Source organism: Meriones unguiculatus, chromosome 5 (assembly GCF_030254825.1).
Source record: "Meriones unguiculatus strain TT.TT164.6M chromosome 5, Bangor_MerUng_6.1, whole genome shotgun sequence".
In the NCBI taxonomy this organism is placed as follows: Eukaryota; Metazoa; Chordata; class Mammalia; order Rodentia; family Muridae; genus Meriones; species Meriones unguiculatus.
Genome location: NC_083353.1, coordinates 87,744,622 through 87,762,004, shown reverse-complemented (window position 1 = coordinate 87,762,004; position 17,383 = coordinate 87,744,622). Strand labels below are relative to the sequence as shown.

The window sequence follows — 17,383 nt, the reverse complement described above, 5'->3', positions numbered from 1 at the left end:
GGCCGGCATGATTGAGACAGCACTTGGGTCGTTGTCTATTTTTATTGAGTCAACAAAGGTATATATTTAGTTCTAAACAAATGGTCAAAAAATAAAGGAGAGACATGGAGACGATGGGTTTATATTTGTAGAAGCCATTTTACTATGTTATAATAAATCATTATATCAACATTTTGTGTCGATAAGAGAGAACTTATCTTTTCTCGGGAGGCAGGAAAACTCTAAGGGTGAATTAATTAGTTGCACTGCTAACTTGTTCTAGACAAGCTCATCATAAATATGAAGTTATCATTCATAAAAGAATACGTGATTACATAGGTTGGAAAAGCCTAAAAAGTATTTAATGTTTTTCCATAGCTATGCGTGATGGGTAATGCTTGTGGTCCTGGTACTCAGGAATTGACTGTGGCAAGACTAAGAATTGAAAACCAACCCAAGCTATGAAGCAAGAGTCTTAGGCCGACCTGAGCTACACAGCAAGACTCAGAATCAAAACAAAACTCCTTTCTGGAAAACTAGAGCATTGAGTAAATTAATTTATCCCTCGGCTAGTATAACATCTTTGGAACATTTTAAATGAACATAGAATCAATTGTACATGTTTATTGGGGTTGGTGTAACATTCATGTATGTATATAAAATGTAATCAGATCACTTTGGTTTATTTAACACCTCAGACCTTTGTCATTTCTTCACAGTGGAAACATTCAATGTCCTCTACCTACTCCTCATAATATTAACCTAACTGTTATCAAATAGTGGATTAACTTTTAGAAAGTTTCTTCAAGAAGGCCAGCATAGTGACACAAACCTGCAATCCTAGCAAGATGGAGTCTGAGGCAGAAAGATGGGGAGTTCAAAGCCATCCTGGGACACATAACAACACTCTGTTGCAGAGACAAGAAGGAGAGAAAGGTGGGCGGGAGAGAGAAAGGAAGGATGGAAAGGAAAAGAAGATGAGACTAGGAGAGGGGAAGGAAATGAAGGAGAGAGGGGAGTAATTTATTAAATTTTGTGTCCAGCCAGGGCTGTGGCAGTAAGGTAGAGAAAAGTTTTATGTTTCTTATTTGAGGTAAAGCAGAGTTTACACTTGATTTAAGACAGCTGCAGTATATAATAAGATTCAATTTCAAAGAATAACAAGCAGGCAACGACACATTTAAAAGCAAAATATATCTTTCCTTTTTGGATTGGTTTGCTTAGAAGAATTTCTTTCTGAACTAAAATATTTTTACAGAACCTCAATATATAAAACAAACTAAAGCCATATTGTGTGAGCTTAAGCTAAATTATGTCATATTTGTTTCTTCTGATGCAAATCTAGCAATGTAAAGACAGCTTGGATCAATTAAAATATTTTAATTAGCCGTAAGAGGATCACTACCTGTGAGGGTCTCATACTCCCATTTGCATTCTTATGCGCACATTGCTATAAACCTGAAAATAGACCATTCAGAATTAGTGATTATGAGCAATGTTGAACAAAAATGACAATATTAAGTGACTTAATCTAGCAGTAATGATGGTGTTTCCTTGTGTATCTTTTTTATTATTTATGTTCTGAAATTTTTACACCTGTACACATCTTTCACACCTTGATCACATTCACCCCCACCTCCTCCCTCCATCCTTGTGCTTCTTAAACATCCTAGCCTGTGATATTCCCATTCTCTTTGATGGTAAGATCCAGAGACTTGAAGTAGGTACACAGCCAAACTTCTTTCAAAGTTTAATCACCAGGAACACCAAGAATTTGTTCACATTTTCTACTATAAAACTAAGGGTCACATGACCAAAAGCTACTCAGTGCCTCCTTAAGGGGTCTAACCTTCACTGGGAGATACTTCGCCATATGTCCACTGAGCAGAGGGAAAATTATATCACGGAAAGAGTCTAAGCTCTAACAAAAAGCGTAAGCCTGGCATTGGTATGTGTTTACATCATACGTGTACACATCAAGTGCACACGTTATACAATCATCCAGTGTAGAAAACGTAATCAAGTTGTCTGATTTGGGAAGGATTCAAAGTAAAACATGGGAGAATAGTAACACTTAAGTTTGGAGGACTGTGGTCCGAGCGGAGCCACTGTAAGATCCTGTGTGCTGTGTGATAATAAAGACAGTCATTGATTTTATAAGCCATTAAGACAGGCAAGCCTGCTGTAACAGCTCAGATAATTAGTAATACAGACATATGACTTGTAACTACCCCCCCCCCCGCCAAAAAAAAAAGTCTGAATGAAGGAAAAGAAAATCCTTCAATGATCCAAAATAAAGAAATAAAAGGAAAATGAAACAAATCTGTCACAGATTAGATGATAGCAATAAACTCAACAGAAACACATTTGAAGTCCTGCGTGTGTGTGTGTGTGTGTGTGTGTGTGTGTGTCACTCTTGTGGTTATCAAGGATTAATACAGTGGTTTTGAAATTTCAGTAGCTAGTTTGAAGTCAACTTAGACCGTGTTGGGACTTCATTGAAAAGTTCAGCTACTATGTGAGATCTCTCCCAGAGACCCCGAGGCTGGGAATCTGGATCAGTGGTAAAGCACTCATGTACAGGTACCTAGGTTCAACTCACAAGTCGAAGACACTTCTGAGAACACAGAGAGATTTCAGTCATCAAAGGGTTAATCAAAGAGAATGCACGAGAAGCAATGACACCAAGTAAAATTGGCTTGAAGGCAGGAGAAACTTACAAGGAAAATAGTATTTTAATGCTAATTATGAGCAGCCTTAATTACTGAGAAGGTATAAAACTCTGAACTAAGACATACCTTATTGTATAGCTCCAAGGGGCTGGAGGAATGGCTTAGTGGCGAGGGGCACTGGCTGCCTTTCTAAAGTTCAGGGATTCCATTCAAACTACGCGCAAGGAGGCTCACCACTGTGTGTGACACCAGTCCCAGGAGATCTGACACTTTTTCTGGCCTCTGTGGCACCAGGTCATACATGCACAGATATACATGCAGGGAAAACAGCCACACATATAAAAATAAGATAGATAAAATCTTTTAAAAGTATAACTCCAAAACACATAATGTAGGAAAAATGACAATTACAATTCGGAAGGAAGTTTACTAGCACAGCAGGAGAATAATAGACCCTTTGCACAAGGAGAAAAAGATGTGATTGAGCTACAGGATGTATAAACAGCACAATCAACACGCTTGATATGATGTAGACGATCATTATACAGCCTTCTTAAATTCTTTGCCTTTCTTCCCAGAGGAGTCAGGGTGGAACACAGCACACCTCCCCATTTCCACGGATTTGTCTCCTCTTCTGCTTATATAGATGCCAAAGGTGGCGGGAGAGAGATGGCGGCACAATTGACGCTCATCAGACACATCTGGCTAGTTCCCATGAGAACAATAGGTACATGATGTCCCAAGTCCATGATAAATCTTCTAATTTCACTTTCTGGGAAGCTGAAAGCAATAGATAAAACCATTCAAAAAAAGAACTGGCTGTGGTGGTGCATGCCTTTAATCCCAACACTCAGGGAGGCAGAGACAGGCAGATTGCTGTGAGTTTGAGGCCAGCCTGGTCTACAAAAACCAAATCCAGGACAGCCAAGACTACACAGAGAAACCTTGTCTTGAAAAACAAGCAAACAAACAAACAAACAAAACAAATAAGAACAACAACAAAAAACTCTTCAAAAAAGGACAGAGCCTATATAGACCACACAGACTCTTCTCAGTGATAGACCCACTCACAATTCTGCTCCTAGGAACACAAAAAGGGACAGCACCAACTCCTTTGATCCCCTTCCTGGCTTTAGTTAGGCAGACAAGTATGACTGGGTTTTAAGCAGGTGTTGTTGAAGTCGTACAAAGCCCTTGGTTATCCTCATGTTCAGAACACTGAAGTAGAGCCTATGTCAGAGGAGGGCAGTTATATTGTAAACTCTACACCTAACATCTGTTGACCAGGTCCAAAGGGCGGGCAAGGGATTGCAGTGTGTTCAGGTTTGATGCCCGTGTTTTCTGAAAGTATATATTGCTTTTTTTTAATTTCTAGGTAGTACAGTTACAAATAAAATGAGGGTTAAAAGTACACAGAGAACATTTAAAAGTCCTGGGACAGACACAGGAAGTGGAATATTTCTACAATGGGTATTTCATATTATTAATGAGTTTATTTCACCCACCATGGAACTATCCCAGGCATCAAGTCTGTAACTACTCCAAATATGTAACAATCACCAAGACCAAATGCAATGCAAGAAAATAGTAAAAGCCTGGCATGGTCAAGTATAATTCATATTATTAATGAGTTTATTTCACCCACCATGGAACTATCCCAGGCATCAAGTCTGTAACTACTCCAAATATATAACAATCACCAAGACCAAATGCAATGCAAGAAAATAGTAAAGGCCTGGTATGGTCAAGTATAATGTACAGCAATGCACAGTTAACTTTTCTACTAAGATGCTATGGTTAATTAAGATGCTATGTTAATGCTATGGTTATGGTTAATATATACTGTTAATGTCCTCACCAAGTTCAGGTACAAAGTAGAGACTGGAGACACAACAGTGATGAAACAAACAGAAGTTTTCCAAATGCTCAATTCCCTTGGCAATGAGACAAATGAAAATTAAAACTACTCTGAGATTTCAAAGTCAAAATGGCTACAATGTTTCTCATTATTTTTAGAAAACCACCAAGAAGTATAAGCGAGGATGCTTCAAGAAAGGGTGACACTCTCTAACTGTTGCTCCGGTTGCAAACTGACATAGCCACTATGAAATTAGTGCGGATAAGTCTCAAAAAGCTAAAAACAGAACTCCCGTATAATACAGTTGTACCACTCCTTGGCATCTGTTCAAAGGACTTGACACCTTATTGCAAAGATAGTTGCTCAGCCATGTTTGTTGATGCTCCCGTCACAACAGCTAGGACATGCAAACAACCCAGTTAGCATGGAACCGGTGAATGGATAATGAAAATGTGCTGGGAATTCATAATGAGGTTATATTCAGCTATGAAAACTTAACAAAATTATAAAATTTTAAGTAAATGGATAGAACTAAAGAAAACAACAACAAAATTACACCAATTGAATTAACCCAGAAAGACAAATCTGCAAGTTCTTTCATATTTGTGGATCCTAAATCTGAATCTTTTTATGTGACTGCAACACCTGGACTAAGCAGGGGAACTAGGAAATTAAAAAGGAACCACTTGGGGAAGGAAGGAGCTCTAAAGAGGGAGATAGCAGGACAGAGGTATGATGAAGAGAAAGGGAAAGGGAAAATGGGAGGAGAGCTTACCTGGGGCAAAGAAAGAGAGTGTAATACAGAGGAGGAGGGAGGGGAGATAGATAACACTAAGGAAAGGCCATAAGGAAACATATCGTTAAGTAATTTACTTTAAAATGCACTTATAATATGCAAAAATATAAATACACACATGCAGTTTCAATGCATATTAAGCCGTATGTCTGTATATCACAACAATGATTACAGAAGAGATCATGAACTCTACAAGGGGTGATGAGGGAGATGGGAGGGATTGAAGGGAGGGTGTAAACGCAGTATGCTCGGGTCTGAAGTTTTCAAGTAAATGGTTTTTTTTTTAAAAAAAAACAAACAAGATTTCTGTTTTACTGGCATTTGTAGTCTAACAGAGAAAACAGGCAAAATCAAGTTACCATCACGAATGAATCAGGGAATCAGTTCCGCAAAGGTCCAGATTCCTTGAGCAAATAAAATTCTACATGAGCTCTCTCAACCTCTGTAACATCGACACTTCTGAGAGTAATTCTTTGGTGGGTCACCCTGGGCATTTTACGGTGTTTAGAGTACATCTAGCCCCCATCCTCTATGGGATACCCTGCCCCTTCCAGCGGTTACAAACAAAAACTATCTCTGGAGGCTGCCAAATGTCCCCTGGAAGATCACAAGACTCCTAATTGAGAACCACTGTATAAGAATGATGAGGCCATAGGTTGTGCTGTTGGTGATTAAGTCCTTTGATGGGCATAGAAGAACTTCACTGAAAAATGAAAAAAAAAATCTAATGAGGCAATAGTTTAGAGAGAGGTTCCAGACAGAGAGAACCAAATGTCAAAGCAATAAGCAGGTAATGACCATGTACAGTCCAAGGAATAAAAGTTTGTGTGGCCAAAGCATACAAAGAAGTAAATGAGACCAGAGAGGCGGAAAGATTTGGATCATATAAGGCCTGTAGACAATGATGGAAAGATTTGATTGAAACTTGATAAACATGTAAGGAAAAGTTAGAAGAGAGTTGTTGATTGGCTGTGAACTGAGAAATGCTTTGGGCCATCCCTTAAATATGTACACTTCTGGGCTTTTACAGCCGAAAGAGAACCCCAGAGCTCTAGGTGTGTGCAGGGGACCAGAGGTGATATGCTATGGCTTGAATTGAGCAGAGACTGCACTGAACAGGTTTTCAGGAGTGTCAGGTTTTCAGAACCGTAAAGTCTACTGCAAACATTGGCAAAACAAATCAGAGTAGCCTGCAAGGACAGCGTGTTCATGGGCAGCAGTTGGTAGCCAGGGTGCCCACTGCGTGTGTACGGACTCTGGCTCAGTCCCAACCAGGTCTCTGAGAAGAAAGAGCTCAAGGCCAAGGGCAGGCCAGGTTACCCAACGGGAGCCAGGCAGACAACCCAATGCTTGTCAGTGACAGCGCAGAGATGTCACTGGGTTGACTTTGTACTGTTCTCATCAGAGGTTTGCAAAGTCAATCCTTTCTGTTCAGCACAGACGAGACTGAAGACAGGAGACGTTTGTTGCTGGGTCACTGTGTGTGCAAGGCGCTGTTTGGTGTGCTTTCTGTGGTTAGACTTCCAAAACCACCCGGAGCCACATCCCTCTCCTTTCTGCACGCAGTTTTTAAAGGTGCTACAATCTGGAGCCGGTCTACTATTTGCTGATAGGATGTGAAACCTCAGCAAGCCAAAGCTCTGGACACCCGTTTCTAACAGCAAGCACTGCAAACTGCTCAGATGAGGCGGTTGGGAAGATGAAGTCCAGGGCAGACCTAGCTAATTGCAACCATTTGAACAGCAACTAGAACCAGGGGTTTTTACTAAGCTCTGTAAATGAATTATTTAGCTTCTTCCTCACAGTGACCTAAGAAAGGACTTATTAGTTGTCACATTTTATAAGTAACAAATCTGAGGTTTAGGAATCATAAGTATCCTGTCCAAAATCACCCAGCAAGTAAGTAGTATGGGTGAAATTTTAATCCAGGCAGGCAAAGGCACAAAGCCCTGCAGTCTGGGACTGATTCATTAAATCAAGTCCTCTGCCCACAAGGAATATTATCCAGAACTCATAAAATTTTTTGTGCAAAAGGATGCAGGCAGTCCTGAAGAGACTTGATAGTCTGAGGTCATTTGGTAGGGGAGGAGGGCTTCTCCATTCTGAGGGCTAGGGGATGGGGAGGGAGAAAGGAGAAGGGAAGATGAAAGTGGGAGGAGAAGAGGGAGGGAACAACGATCGGGATGTAAAGTGAATACATTAAAAACAATAATAAATTAATGAAAAATAAGGTATATAATTTAAAACAATGCAACATTATTCAAAGGAATTTCACCAACAAGAACATCTGGTGATATTTTAAATAGAAAATTCTTTGGAAATCTTCCATCACCGTCTGCTAAAACAAAAGATGGAAGGAGAAAACAGACAATTCATTCATTTACTTATTTTATTTTAATCTTAACTGGCAAACAAACAAGTGGAAAAAGGGGTTGGTTTGTCAATTTGTTAACCTTTTCTTCACTAGTGAGTTCAGGTACTTCCAAAATAACAGGTTAAGGTTCTTCTCTTCCCCACCTGTACCATTGCCTCCAAATCTTCTAGACAGGTGTAATTTGAAAAATCAGCACAGTCTAGAGCTGTAAACATGCATGACAACTTTCTAGAATCTGCGTATCCGAGTCCAAGTGGCTGAGGAGGGGGTGGCAGTCTGCTGCCTTTTCACATGACAGCACGCTCTCTGCAGCACTAGGGTTATGCAAGAGATGGACACAACCTTCGAGTAAGGCAGTGTGCCGAAAAGTGCGCACTCTCTAGCAAGAAAACTGCAGCATTCAAAAGCAACTGTGAATCCATTGAGGAAATTCAAGACTTGGGAACAGAAGCTTCATGTTAGAGCCTTGGGCAAGTGACTGTAATACAAACCGATAGAGATTGAAGGCCTTCATTACCCAGGAGGGAGCAGGCCCTGATCCTGGCGTCAGGCAGGGTGGACTGCAGAGCAGGAAGACAATGTGTGAACGAACCATTTCCGGACTGTACAGTGTTCGTACACCAAGAGAGGCATAGAGATGCAGATCCTATAGCTCAGGCAACTGAACCAGAGATAGGACACCTCCTTCGTGCCGTCAACTGCGTTGGACAGTTGCAGTGTATGCTGATAGAGAGGCGAGACCAGGGTATGAAACAAATTCCTGCTTGCTGGAAAATTCTCCACATATGTAACCAAGTACAGTGGCTTGAGGCCCATTTTGGAAACTCAAGAGCATCTGTCTTAGGAAGCTCTGATATCAAATGATAATTACAATAACAGTATCAGGTGCTTAGCTCCAAATGCTCCAAGTCTTAGAGGCTTACCACTTGTTCAACCTCAGTTCTCTAATCCCAAGTTCAGCTTCTGAGCCTGGGCAGATAAGCAGTTCTGCCGCAGATTGCAGCCCTGCTTTGACTTGATCCTCATTTTGGCTCAGTTCATGAGTGTTCATTCTGGGCAAAGGGGCACTAGATAACCGGGAGAGTGTCCCTCATTAACAGAAAAAAATCATAGCAGGCAAAGTTAAGAAAATTTCAATATCCTCTATCTAGTAAAGAGCTAAGTCAGGACTCCAGTACTGATTCATGTACTGCAGGTTTGCAGGACATTCCATAGACATCTACATCCTTTCAACAAACTCTCAAAATAGAGCTGTTGGCTGTACCTGACTTTCTACACTATAACATTTCAAATATGATGATTTTCTAATTTAGAGTCTCTCTCTACAGAATGTCGGGCTGTGGGCCTTTGCAACTGTTCCTCTCTGCTGCCAGAGAAAGCCTCCCTGATGCAGACTGGATAAAGCACCGATCTGTGAGTATATCAGAATATCATTAGGAATCATTTTACTGATTTTGTAAAACCAGTAGTATTTGGCTTTTTGGAGCTAGTACTTGCTTTTTTTCCTAGATATCATCTCTGGCATATGTGGTTTAAAGTATTTTAATCAGACTTTTTGTGGGCTGATTGATTAAACCTGAATACATTTATTCATCTACATAAATACAGTTTAATAAAAAAACAACAAATGAATAAATAAATGCAGTTTTATATTACTAAAAACATAAAGATTTTGAATGTATTATATGATGGAACATTTATATATGATACAAATGATGACGATGACTAACGATGAGCCTGAACCTACCTCAAAGAGCTAGATTCTTACTAATATCTTGGTAGACTACTTCTCTGTCTCTTCCTGAAAGTTATCATTATCTTCAAGCTTGTAGTATTCCCTTACTTTTAAAAACATAGACTATATAGGATTGTATCAAGAGTTCTACTTGGGTGAGCCTATAATCGTGTTGTCATACATAGGTAACTTTATTCAGCTTTAAAATAGAATACTAAATGAATATATCCCGATGTATCAGTTATCCTTACCAACAAGTATCGGATTGCATCTAGTGTTTTACTGTGGTTAGTACTGGGTCCACGAACAACAGTAGTGATGCTAAGAGTTTCTGTCACAATGAGAGGTGTGACAATATTTCACATTGTCAGGCTCCTTAACCTAGAGAGAGTAAATATATTTTATCATGACCTTAGTTTGCTTTCCCTGTTTGCTGCACATGCTTAGAGCCTCTTTATAGGGCAATCGGCCACATGCGTTTTCTCTTCTCTAAGCAGCTTATTTGTGATCCTTGCCAATTTTCCCATTGGGTTATTTATCTTCCTAACTGATTCACATCCGTTATGTAAATATTTTTGCAGCATATTTACATAAACTTTGTTTCTTTTATATATTATTTATATTCCCTCTCATTTTGTAGCTTATCTTTCCATTATCTTTATAAGCAGTGGGCATGTGGTGGGGCTTTTCCTCAATGACTGTCCTCCATTGGACAGAATCCTCCTCCCCCAGGTTTACATCCATCTCAAAGCAGGAAATATGCTCTCATTTGGAAATAGAACCTTTGGAAAACATAATGAGTTTAAGCAGAGACTTCAGAGGATTGGAATGAACAGCAATTGTTATTCTTACTTAAAAAATAAAGAAAGAAAAGAAAATTTGGACAATGCTATAGAAGAGTTAGAGGAAAGAATTCCATATGATAAATGAGTAGACACGGAATGACATTCCTGTACCTCAAAGCACACCATGGAAAGCTAGTATATATCATAGTTTATTTTACATTTTTAGCGGCATAGAGTAGGGATCCCATTTTGATGTTTTGGTTTTTTTGGGTTTATTTTTTGGTTTGGCTCCAGTGCTACTTATTAGAAGGTCCATCTTTTTCACCTAAATGGCAAAGCCTCTGCCACACATCAAAGTACCAGCTAAGTGCAGGTTTCATACTGAGAACTGGAGTCTGTTTGGTTTGCATATCATGCTAATCTGAGCTAATTATTACCTATTAGAGTTCTCTTCTGGGAGTGCTAGCCTTTCAGCTCATTCTACTTGTTCTCTTCAAGAGTCTCTTGGTTATTGATGGACAATTGAACCTCCACTAAAATTAAAAATTAGGTCATAAATTGCCTCTTAAATGTCTTTGGGAGCTTAAATTGAAATTTCATTTAATCCATAGACCAACACAGGAGAAGTAACATTTTGTGATATGAAGCCTTTATGTGATTAAAATGATTTTGTTTTTAATTTTGCTATAAAAAGTTCAACTAGTCTTGAACTTGCTATGTAGCTGAGGGTGGTCTTGAACCCCTGGCCCTCTTTTCTATGGTTCTAAAATACTTGGCTTATTGGCATGTACCACCATACCTTGTACTTTTGTATTTTTAAATAAAGTGCTGAGGTACTATAATTTTCCCCACATAAATTATGTTCACTATTAAATGTCTTCCTAAGTACCACCAAAACATGGAGCTAATATTACCTTTTCAAAATTACATTCTCAAAAGTCTTTGTATATAGAAGTTGAGTTTGATTGTATTATATTCAGCTGCCTCATGAAGAAGTTCTTTTGTTATTTTGATTTATGTACAGAAATCATATAGTCTCCTAGTTGAGGAATTGCATCTGCCCACAGCCCCCTCCCAAAGAGAGAGAGACAGACAGACAGAGATATAGACAGAGAAATTATTTCCTTTTTTTTTCTCCTTTATTACTTTTTTTTTAACAGTCCTGGAGATTTAGCTTAAAGCAAAGTGACTACAGTAGACAACATACACTGGAAATTTGATAAGAGGATAAATCTTCCTTTTAAAATTATCTCACCAACATTTTCTTTTGAAAAATGTCAACCCCCTAGAAGTTAAAGTAATATATATATAGTTTAAGTACTTGACATCTAAATTTCCCCTTTTCTTTCTTTGATTACTATATACTGCTTATGTAAAATAATGGGCTTCCATGTGATATTTCCTTACACATATATACTTTTATCGTATTCTGCCCCTCATATTACATTTTTGACCCATACCTTCCTGGACTCTTTCCCACATCCAAACAGTTCTTTTTCTACTTTCACGTCTTTTAAAGTACTATTTGTCTAGATTCTGCATGAGATAAAGCACATTCTATTTGTTTTTCTGAGTGTGGCTTACTTCACTCAACATAATGATCTCTGGTTCTGCCTATTTTTCTGGACACAATGTTATTCATCACACTCCCTTTTTTTCTGTATTTCCTTAGGGCACTGAGGGAAACCTCCACCACTACCTTATATACTAATATCAGCAGAGTGGGCATTCATGTCTTTTTTTGAAAAATAATGTTTTTGTTAATACTTTGAAAATTTCATGCATGCAAAATCATATTCGGCCCGCTCTTCCCTATAACTCTTCCTCTATCCATCCTTTATCCTTGCAACCCCTCCCAACCTCATGTCCTTTTCTTATAACCCACCAAGTCCAATTTGTGGGTTTATTCACAGAGTACAGTCAACCTACCAGGAAAAATGTCCATTAAATAAAACAGATTCTCTCCTCCTGACAAGCCATGAACTTCTAATATCTCCTTGGCCAAGAGTGGAGGCTCATGATATGCTCCTCACCCTGTATTGGTCTTAGTTAATTTTCTATTGCCATGATAAGACGTCATGACCAAGGCAACTTATATAAGGAAACGTTTATTGAAGTTTACTGGTCTTCTTAACCCAACATAAAACTTACAGAAAATTTACAATGTTCTAGTCCAAAAACTAAGACTTAGATACTTTTAAAGAAACATCTATATATAAAAGATCGATTAAATAACCCATTGCTAATAGTTAATTAGCTGTGCATTCTTTTAATAAATGAGGGAGCTGTGCCAACTTCTACTGTGTGTTGCTAAAGTTACCGCTAATAATCTGTAGTTCTGGTGATTTTTGAAATGAGCCCTTGCTATGCGCTGAAGCTTGTCTTAGATGAGCTAGCCTCCTACCCTAGACTGCCAACTGTCTGCATCACAGGCATCTATCTACCAGCTCATATTTATAAGCCAAATATTTTTAACTTGTGTACATTTTAAGACTGTTTTAGGTAATACATATATGTTCAGACTAGCTAATATAGGGTTGATACTTCTATTTTTATTTAAGCAGATTTCTATTCGTAATTTTTTATTTAATTACTTTTTAATGCTATTTTCAGTTATTCTTATCTGTAAATATCCACGTGCATGAACCATGCATCTGTGTTCTGTAGTACAATTGCAACACCGAAGACCAATAGACTGAACGCAAACATAGACTTCTGCTTGTCAGATATTTAGTTATTTTGAACAACGTTTTTCTTGCTTGTCCATTTTTATTTATTTCATAAATTAATTTTATATTCTGCTTATTATTCTACCTAATAATAAAATATTATTATATTATTAAGTTCTATGCATTTTTTCTGCTGTTAGTTCTTACCTGTGGGGGTTTGTGAGCTCCTACTAGTTTACCTTGAATTGGCAACTTCTGGGGATCACCTGGCTGTAACAGCAACATTCATCTTTCTTAATCTGATTCTTAGATAGAATGTGACCCTTATCTCTGCTCCTACTGCAAGCCTTTTTAAGGGATACAGTGGAGTATATCCCTTAGAAATATATACCCTTTCTCCCTAAGTCGCTTCCTGTCTGGTATTTGGTTACAGCAATGACTAAAGTAATTAATGCAGTAGCCATCTTGTCCAATGTGGAGGATTCATTTTTGTTGAGAGCCAGAAGGTGATGCTAGTCTTGGACAACCTCAAATTTTCAGCATGCCATGGGCTTAATATATTAATTTCATGCTATACTTTTCTAAATAGCTCTCAGGGCTACGTACTCACGATATCTGGAGATGGGCAGAATACAGACATTAAAAATTAAGGTGTGTCGTTAATAAATGAATCTCCCTTTAAACTCATACTGAAGGTCTGCAACCCAAATATGACTTTTGTGCAGAGCTGAGGCATTAAAAGGCACTTAAAATGAAATGAAGTCATAAGGGCGTGTGTATTGACAGGTTAGATTGAAAAAGATGGTACTTACATGCTGTACTGAACTCTTCTTCCCCTCTGTCTAGGAATTATCAGAAAGAGCTGTTAGACATATAGGAATATGGGGGCTTCCTCCTAGCCAAGAGACTAGTTCTTGAAATGCAATCTACTTAGCTAGTCCTTCATCTTGGATATATAAGCCTTCAAAATTGTGAGACATGACTCTTGTTATTTAAAATAACAATATTTTGTTGTGGGTGCTCCTACAGACTAGGATATGTTTGGTTGTTGTTTTTATAGAAACAAACAAAAGAAGAGACTGGTTGTCCTAGCAGATCCTGACTCAGAGCGTGTCTGTATTCTGGCAGACTGGGGGAGGAGCATGGGTGAAGAAGAGGGAGGGAGAGGAGATTGGGAGGGGACAAGGGAGAGGGCTACAGTTGAGATACAAAGTGAATAAACTGTAATCAATAAAAACATAAATTAAAAAAATCTGAAACGCTTTGCAAGGTAGCTTTCTCTTGAACTGTCTGCCAGTGTTCCGCTGAACATGTCTATCTTTCCCTGGCACCTGGTTTCCTTGTTGGCATTGAGAAATTCACCTCTAAGTTTCTCCACTGAGTTCCCTGGGCTTCACATTCAGGATCTCTCTGAGATCTGCTGGTGTCCACACACCTGTAGAAGGACTTCCTTTCTGGTTTCACATACATTCCATTTGAATTGCAACACCAGTGTTAGCTCTTTTCATGTCCCTCCTTTACTATTAACTTATTGGCTGAATGGTTCCTCTGATGAGACTGGGAAATGGTAATCTTACCCATCTCTATCAAATGTCTCTCAGCTCTGTCAATGAGAGACGAATGGCAACAGGTTACCTTCACTGTCATCTGCTCATACTTGTAATACCTGGCACACTGTGACCAATCACCAAGAGGCTTTGAAATAAGTGACACAATCAGTTACAATGGTGAACAGTTGCTGCTAATGTCACGAAGAATCAGGACAGAAGATTGGATGAAATGTGATGATAGCAACTCCTGCTTATTGTGCAGTGGGAGAGCTGTTGGTATTAACCAACGTGTGTTAGCTGATATCTGTGAAGTCAGTCACATGCAAAGCACTGTCTGTGCTGTGATGTTTTAAGCTTTATCATCTAGATTGGTTAAAAGATGGGGGTGCCTCAAGATCCAGGTATACCACTCCTAGGCATATATCCAAAAGATGCTCAAGTATACAACAAGGACTTCTGCTCAGCTATGTTTGTAGCAGCTTTATTTGTAATAGCCAGAAGCTGGAAACAACCCAGATACCCCTCAGTTGAGGAGTGGGTACAGAAATTGTGATACATCTACACAATGGAATATTACTCAGCAATAAAAAACAAGGAAATCATGATATCTGCAGGCAAATGGTGGTAACTGGAAAAGGTCATCCTGAGTGAGGTATCCCAGAAGCAGAAAGACACAGAGGGTATACACTCACTCATAAGTGGATATTAGACATATAATATAGGATAAATATACTAAAATCTGCATAACTAAAGAAACTAATCAAGAAGGAGGACTCTGGCTAAGATGCCCAATCCCCATTCAGAAATGCAAAGAGGAAGGACATCAGAAGAGGGAGAAAACAGGGAACAGGACAGGAGACTACCACAGAGGGCCTCTAAAAGGCTCTACCCTGCAGGGTATCAAAGCAGATAATGAGACTTATAGCCAAACTTTGGGCAGAGTGAAGGGAATCTTAGGAAAGAAGGGGGAGACAGTAAGACCTGGAGAAGACAGGAGCTCCACAAAGAGAGCAACAGAACCAAAGAGTCTGGGCACAGGAGTCTTTTCTGAGATTGATACTCCAACCAAGGACCTTGTATGGAGATAACCTAGAACCCCTGCACAGGTGTAGCCCATGGCAACTCAGTGTCCAAGTGGGTTCCCTAGTAATGGGAACAGGGACTGTCTCTGACATGAACTCAGTGGCTGGCTCTTTGATCACCTCTCCCTGAGGTGGGAGCAGCCTTACCAGGCCACAGAGGAAGACAGTGCAGCCACTCCTGATGAGACCTGATAGGACTAGGATCAAAAGAAGACCTCCCCTATCAATGGACCGGAAAAGAGGCATGGGTGAAGAAGGGGAAGGGAGAGTGGGATTGGGAAGGGAGGAAGGAGGGAGCTACAGGGGCATACAAAATGAATAAACTAATTAATAAAAATAAAAATACAAAATACAAAAAAAAGAGAGAGATGGGGGTGCAGTCTTGCCAGGCCACAAAGGAAAATGATGCAGCCAGCCCTGCTGAAAACTGATAGACTAGGGTCAGACAGAAGGAGAGGAGGACCTCCCATATCAGTGGACTAGGGGAGGGGTATAGGGGAAGAAGAGGGATGGTGGGTGAGAATGGGAGGAGATGAGGGAAGGCTACAGCTGCAATACAAAATGAACAAGTTGTAATTAATAAAAGTTAATTAATTAACTAACTAGTTAATTAGTTAAAAAGATAGCATTTTCAAGTAAGGGGCTGAGGCAGAAGGATTCCAAGTTTGAGGTCTTCCTGGACTATTTAGGAAAAAACTCACTTCACAAAGAGAAAAAATGATGTAATTTTTATTATTTTACAGCTTTAAACCCCACCAACTGTATTATTATATTTGGAAAAATCACTTATTCTAACCCTTTTGGGTCTCCATATCATCATTTGTAAAGCATAGCAACCAATAGTACTTAACAAACGTTATTTTTCTATCCAGCTATCATTCAATAAATATTATGTGCTAATACAGAAAGCATATTAATATGAGTAGAGCTAAAGCTACATTATTAGATAAAAGAATTGAGAAATGGAAACCACATAAATGTTCCTCAACTGGTGGAGTAATAAAGAAAACTGTTCATAATATATAATATCTAATATGTAATATATTAACATATATATTATATAATATACTATATTAACATATATGCATAGTATATATGATGAATACTATTTAGACATAGCAAGAATGAAATCCTATCATTTGTAACAACATGGACAGAAGTAGAGAACATAATACCTAGTTAAATAAAATAGGCACAGAACACTAAATACCCTTAGGTTGGGAAGGTTAGCCACAGGCGGGGAAAAGTTGATTAAAAGGTATTAAGTTACAAACAAGACCAAAAGTTCTAGTATGCCAATGCTCAGAGGGATCATGACAGATTATAATACTGTATATTCAGAAGAACTCAAATAAAACATATGAAATATTTCTACCAGAAATGCATGTAGCTATAAAGACATTGATATACTTACTGACATAAAATTTTAACACTGTGCACAGGTATCAAAATACCACGCGGCAACTATAAATATGTACAACTTTATGTGTCATTTGAAAAGAAAATTTACACTATTTTCTTTTACTTGCGGGATTTTTTTTCCATATCATTTGGTAAATGGCTTTTTTAATTTCACCCAAAGATGGCTTACATATTTAAATAATACGCTGCTCCCACTAGTTTCTATTCACCCATAAAATTGGAATATACTGTTCAGGAAAATTATAACCTGGGCATGAATATAAAGTCACTTTTCATGTGGGTTATCTTTCATAAATAATTAAAATAATTAGCGGTTAAACTGTGTATGTCTTAATACTTCTTCAAACCCTCCCCTAAGTTCAACAGAAAAGAACCTGCCCCATAATCAAGTCAAAACGATTAGTGTTAGCCAAAAATGGCTGTAGCTGTGAATGACACAGGCTTTCCACTCCAACACAATA

At 38.7% G+C, this 17,383-nt stretch overlaps 1 long non-coding RNA gene across 2 annotated transcripts in view; it reads left to right on the top strand.

Moving 5' to 3' along the window:
• LOC132654242 (uncharacterized) overlaps positions 1–17,383 on the top strand; it is a 125,551-nt gene that overhangs the window by 44,789 nt on the left and 63,379 nt on the right. For both annotated transcript variants that reach the window (XR_009591896.1, XR_009591897.1), the window contains exon 5: positions 9,008–9,092. This is a non-coding gene — a long non-coding RNA (uncharacterized LOC132654242). The remainder of the gene's footprint in view (positions 1–9,007; positions 9,093–17,383) is intronic.